General features: G+C 34.8%; 1 non-coding gene across 1 annotated transcript; it reads right to left on the bottom strand.

The window, feature by feature from the left end:
• Positions 1-3,057: 3,057 nt before the first annotated feature.
• On the bottom strand, positions 3,058-3,165 carry LOC113736138 (small nucleolar RNA R71). The gene has a single exon (XR_003459629.1). It is a non-coding gene; the product is annotated as a small nucleolar RNA R71 (small nucleolar RNA).
• Positions 3,166-5,882: the final 2,717 nt, after the last annotated feature.

The following is a 5,882-nucleotide window of genomic DNA, read 5'->3' as shown; positions in this document are numbered from 1 at the left end:
TTGAAGACTAATCAGAAATGAGGAAACCAACAATAAGGCAAAGTGCTGGTCAATACACGTCCTCATGCCTGTGTATTCTTCAAACAAAGCTGCAAGTTGCATCTTAACTTGTTCTGCATTCACACAGCTTTTCTAGCTCAGAATTTTGGCCGTAACTATAAAGAAAAGTATGGAAACTTATAGAAGAATATTTTGGAAATCTCAAGATGCATTTCACATCAACTTTAACACTCATTTGTAATTTGAATTCCTCTATAAATAGGGGCCTTGGAGAACGTTTTTTATAACTTGGGAAAGCTAGAAACAGTACCAAAATGTAGTCTTCATTAGTTTTTCTTAGTTCATTAGTTTAGTTCATTAGTATAGTATAGTTAGTGTAGTTTATCCATTTTGTACTTGTAGTTAGATTTGGATGAACAATTAAGGAGCAAGATAGAGAGTTGGAGCTTATATGATGATAAGAGTATATTTTACGTATTTTTAGTGAGTTTTATTAGTTAGTTTTGGTGTGTTTTATTTAGTTTCATAGCTAGATAACTAGGGTTTTAGTGAAAAAAATGCATTTTGTAGTTTAAGTGGTAAAGATTGCATTTTTATGGATTTTAATGGTGAAAACTTCATGTTTTGTAGGTTTAATGATTCAATCATCAAATAGGATGAATTGAGAAGAGAATTGGATAATTATCGATGATTTGAAGTGGTTTTAAGAAGACATGAAGTGCAAAACACTCAAATGAAGAAATGCAAGTGTAGACAGTTTTGATACATGGTGGTATTTCGGCAATATCATGAGCTACAAGCATCGGATTTAGGTGATTATTATATTATTTTGAAGGTAAGAGATAGATATACATTTGATATGAAGCCATTGAAATCCAGTTCAGTTGTCTTCCTTGTCAAAAAGTCAAAATACAGAAGTGCATGTGCATGGTCGAGTGCTGAAATAGAGCTCTGACCAGTTGATGTTATTTTGGTTATATCTCGGTCCACAGAGCTCCAAATTGGATGATTCATGAAGCATTGGAAAGCTAGCTCAAAGGGCTACAACCTTTATGTTTTGTACAAGATCTAGTGCAGCCTTCATCATTGAGAAAATTGTAGTTGAAATGATGCCAGATTCACAGAGAATAATACGCGACTTGTCAATACGTGGGTTGAAGTCGCGTATTCCATAGTCACGTATTGTAGCTTGATTTCTGCAATTTACTCAACCACTTGCTCTGCTTTCACACTACTTTCTAGTTTAACTCCAGACAAGAATTTCGGCTACACGTATTCAAGGAACCTTTTGGAAGAAAAAAATGAGATTGATGTCTTGTCAAAACACCACTTTTTGACTCTCTAAACACTAGAGTTGTTAGAATCATTAGAGAGGGAGAAGAGGACATATTAGAGATAGTTCTCATCAGATTTGAGGATGAGAGCTTAGTAGTTAGTCTTGTTTTATTTTCTATATGTAGAACTTTTGTGAAAACAATTGGAGATTTCATCGTACAACTCATTTTGTTGAAGAAATAGAAGATCATTGGGAGCTTCTTCATTAATCTTGGTTAAGCTTTCTTTATCTATCTTTCATTTGTGATTCAATATGTGTTCATGCAATGAAACTATGCTCTTTCTTGTTACATATTATATGAGTAGCTAAATTTTTAGATCTAGGGAGTAGATGAAGCTTATAGCTGCTTGATATGAAGTGAATATGATCTACACTAGTTACATCTTATATTAAATTGTCTATTTATGCATGCTTATCACTTGTTGTTGCTTGATCACCAATAACAAGATTTTAGTTGTTATTATTCAATGAAAGTTGGTAATAATGATGGAACAACATAAATAGAGCTTGAGTAGTAGACTCATGAGAATAGAGGTGCACTTAAGTGGATTAAACTTGCATTTCATGAAAGAAACAAAAGTAGATCTAGTTATTTACCATGAGAATAGGGAAAACTAGTCTAGTTTACACCATTTCATTATGAGAATGAGATTTGGTAATATTGAAAATGAATCCATAGTTAAACAAGAGTTGTAACAAGAGGTAAATCTATTTATTTCTATCTTTTTATGCCATAAATGGAATCTATATCCCTAGACTCAAGAATTTAGTGAATTTTCTCTATTGTTTCCTTGCAAATATCTAGTTAAGACTAGTAAGATAGTAGTAATTATAATTCTCTTGCTTAAATCGGTTATTAGTCTAAATAATAGAGTAAGTAGGGACCTAATGCTTGTAAAGTTGCTCTCTGTGGGATCGACCTAATATTTGCCCTAAACTACTAATATGACCTATATACTTGCAGTCAAGATGGGTATATTTTGGAATTAAACTTGTACTCATATTCAAAACCCGTCAATTTTTTGGCAGCATTGCCAGGGAGTGGCAATATTAGGGCCTAACAAGCTTTATTAATTTAGACATTTTTTATATTAGTTAGTTAAACTTTGTTTCTAGTTAAATTACCATTTCTAGTAGTTTTGTGAAATGATTCTATATAATCTCTTTATTTTTTATTCTAGTGTATGCACTGGGTTTTACGGGTAGCAGCACCTTTTGATCCGAAAATTGGAATGACACTACGAAAACAAAGAAGGCATACACAAGAACGACAAGAAGAGGATGTTCAACAACAAATAGAGGGAGTTGAGATAGAGCTACCTTTTGAAGAAGAAATGACAGAAAATAAAGCAAATAGGCGAGCTCTTAGGGATTTTGCTCTACCGGGAACCCAAATATCTCTAACAAGTATAGCACAGTCGACGGTAAATGCTAATAATTTTGAAATTAAACCATCATTAATCCAAATGGTACAACAATTTCAATTTGGAGGTAATGCCGTAAAGGATCCCAATGCACACTTAACCACATTTTTGGAGATATGTGATACAATCAAAATGAATGGAGTCAGGGAAGATGCTATAAGGCTAAAGTTGTTCCCATTTTCATTGAGGGATAAGGCTAAAATTTGGCTACATTCTCATGCCCCTAAAACTTTCACTACTTGGGATGATTTGTCTAGGGCGTTTTTGAATAAATACTTCCCACCTGGTAAAACGGCTAAATTTAGAATGGATATTACTAGTTTCAGTCAATTTGATGGTGAGCCATTATATGAAGCATGGGAAAGGTTTTGAGATTTGTTTCAGAAATGTCCACATCATGGACTTCTCGATTGGCTAATTGTACAAGTCTTCTATAATGGTTTATCCTTTTCTATCAAAACTACTATCGATGCAGCCATAGGTGGAGCATTGATGGCAAAATCACCTCAAAAATCTCAAAATTTGATAGAAGAAATGACGGCAAACAATTATCAATGGGCTAATGAAAGAAATAATCCAAGACGACAAGCAGGCTCAGTTTGTCAATAATTATAATAGGAATATTCAAAACAACTCATACTCCAATACCTACAATCCGGGGTGAAGAAATCATCCCAATTTTGGGTGAAAAGATAAAGGCAATGTACAAAGGCCGACCAATCCACCGGGATTCCAACCAAGGCAATAACAGATGAATACCAAACTGGATTGGGAGATTGCTGTGGAAAAATTGGCAAAAGGTACGTCGGAGAGATTCGAGCGGCTAGAGGGGCAGTTGGACCAATTGACCGGAATGTATAGAAACGTCGGCTAGAGGGCCGACCAATTTTGAAAAGTTTGTCAAAATTTTCAAACAATTGCATAGTAATATTCCTTTTGTTGATGCTATTTTACAGATTCCTTCATATGCCAAGTTCCTCAAGGAGATCATGACACGAAAAAGGGAATTAGAGGATCGTGAAATGATAGCATTAACTAAAGAGTGCAGTGCTATCATATAAAACAAGCTGTTACCAAAATTGAAAGATCCGGGGAGATTTTTTATACCTTGCACTATCGGTAACATTGAATTTTTGGAAGCATTATGTGATCTTGCTGCAAGTGTGTCATTAATTCCTTTGACCGTGGCTAGACAACTAGGATGACATGAGCTTAAACGTACCAATATTACCTTGCAATTAGCCGATAAGTCTATTAGATATCCAATGGGAGTTTTGGAAAATGTATTGATCAAAGTGTAAAAATTTATTATTCCCGTGGATTTTATGGTGTTAGATATGGAAGAAAACATGCCTATGCCAATCATACATGATAGACCATTTCTAACAACACTAGGTACTATTATTGATGTTAAAAATGGCAAACTTAAGTTTCAAGTAGGTGAAGAAGAGGTAGAATTGTGAATCTTAGTCCCTAACTTTTGATGTTTACAAAATAAATGGATGATACTAATATCTCCTCAAGAAATTCTTTCAGCCATGAAACAAATCAGATTCAAAGATCAAGTGAAAATTGAAAGAGATAAAGGTTGCTGAAAGCTGTCGGACGCTTGTGAAATTGGACCGGACGTTCGATAATCATTGTGCAACTTTGGACACATGAAGAACTCCACTATTGGACGTCCGAAGGAATCAAGAAATTTTCTTTAGCTCACTGACCTCGTTCGGACGCTAAACATCAGAGCACCGACCGTCCGATACAGTATGTGGATCTTCGGACGCAAAGCGGTGTAGGTGCTGGACGTCCGAAAACACTGAAGAAGACTTCTCAAAATGATCATCTGCTTTCGAACACAAGTATCAGGGACACCGGACATCCGATAGAATTAAAGAAATTTCCTCAACTCACTGCCTATTGTCGGATGCGAATTTTGGATGGACCGAACATCCGATACTCCCAAAGGCTAGTAGACTTTTTAGCTACCTTTTATCCGTTGGAAATATTAATGAGACACTTTTTGGTCTTATATAAATAGTGCATGGTCAACTACTTTCAGAGAACTTTTGCACATTGACAATACGAAAGATCAAGAGTAGTTTTAGTGTGAAAATACTCTTCAAAGAAGATTTGTACTCTTAGTTGTGTAAATTTCGAATAAACTTTTCTTATGTGCGAAAAATACTTCAATAGTGTAGTTTTGTTAGGGTTATCCGAGTGATAGTAAAACTTCCTAACTTGACCAAGTGTGGCTTGGGGCAAGGAGGAAGTGATCCTTCTTTTGTACACAAAGATTGGTTGTATTCGATCAACTTGAAGAAGCTTGCTCTATAAAGTAATATTCAAACTCAAGAGGAGTTTGAAATTTGATTCGCTATTCTTTCCCTACTACTTACTATCTTGCAAATATAAACTGCTCATCTCTTCTACTCATAAGCAATCTTGCTTTCTTATTAATTGTACCATTAAGTGATCATCTAGAAAAGAGGGTAAATTTCATATTGAGCCAAAAAGTGTTTCATAATTTGATTAGTTTTTAAATAACCTAATTCACCCCCCTTAAGTTGTCTTCGCTCCTAACAATTGGTATCAGAGTTTGGTCTCCTTGAGATTAAGTTCAATCGGCTTAGGAGTAAATATGACAACCAACAATACCATATTTTTTAAAGGACAATCTGTCACTCGACCCCCAATGTTTAATGGATCTAATTATGTGAGTTGAAAGGAAGGAATGATTATCTTCTTGCAATCTATTGATATTGAACTGTGGTTTGTTGTTAATGAAGGTCCATATGATACCTTTATAATAGATGAAGTTACTCATAGACCAAAACCAAAAATCAGAAATGAATTGACTGGTGAAGATAGAACCCACCTCACCTTGAATGCCAAGGCTATGAATATGTTGTATAGTGTTTTAGATTCAAATGAATCCATTAGGGTCAAAGGTTGTAGGTCTGCTAAAGAGATTTGGGACAAGCTGAGAGAAATCCATGAAGGAAGTGAAAATGTGAGAGAATAAAAGAAATCTATCCTAGTTACCAAGTATGAATCATTTAAGATGGAACCTGATGAAAATATTGACAAGATGTATTGTAAATTTAATGACCTCATTAAAGACTTAG

This window comes from Coffea arabica, chromosome 3c (genome assembly GCF_036785885.1).
Source record: "Coffea arabica cultivar ET-39 chromosome 3c, Coffea Arabica ET-39 HiFi, whole genome shotgun sequence".
NCBI classification, from domain to species: Eukaryota; Viridiplantae; Streptophyta; class Magnoliopsida; order Gentianales; family Rubiaceae; genus Coffea; species Coffea arabica.
This window is presented reverse-complemented; position numbering and strand designations above follow the sequence as displayed.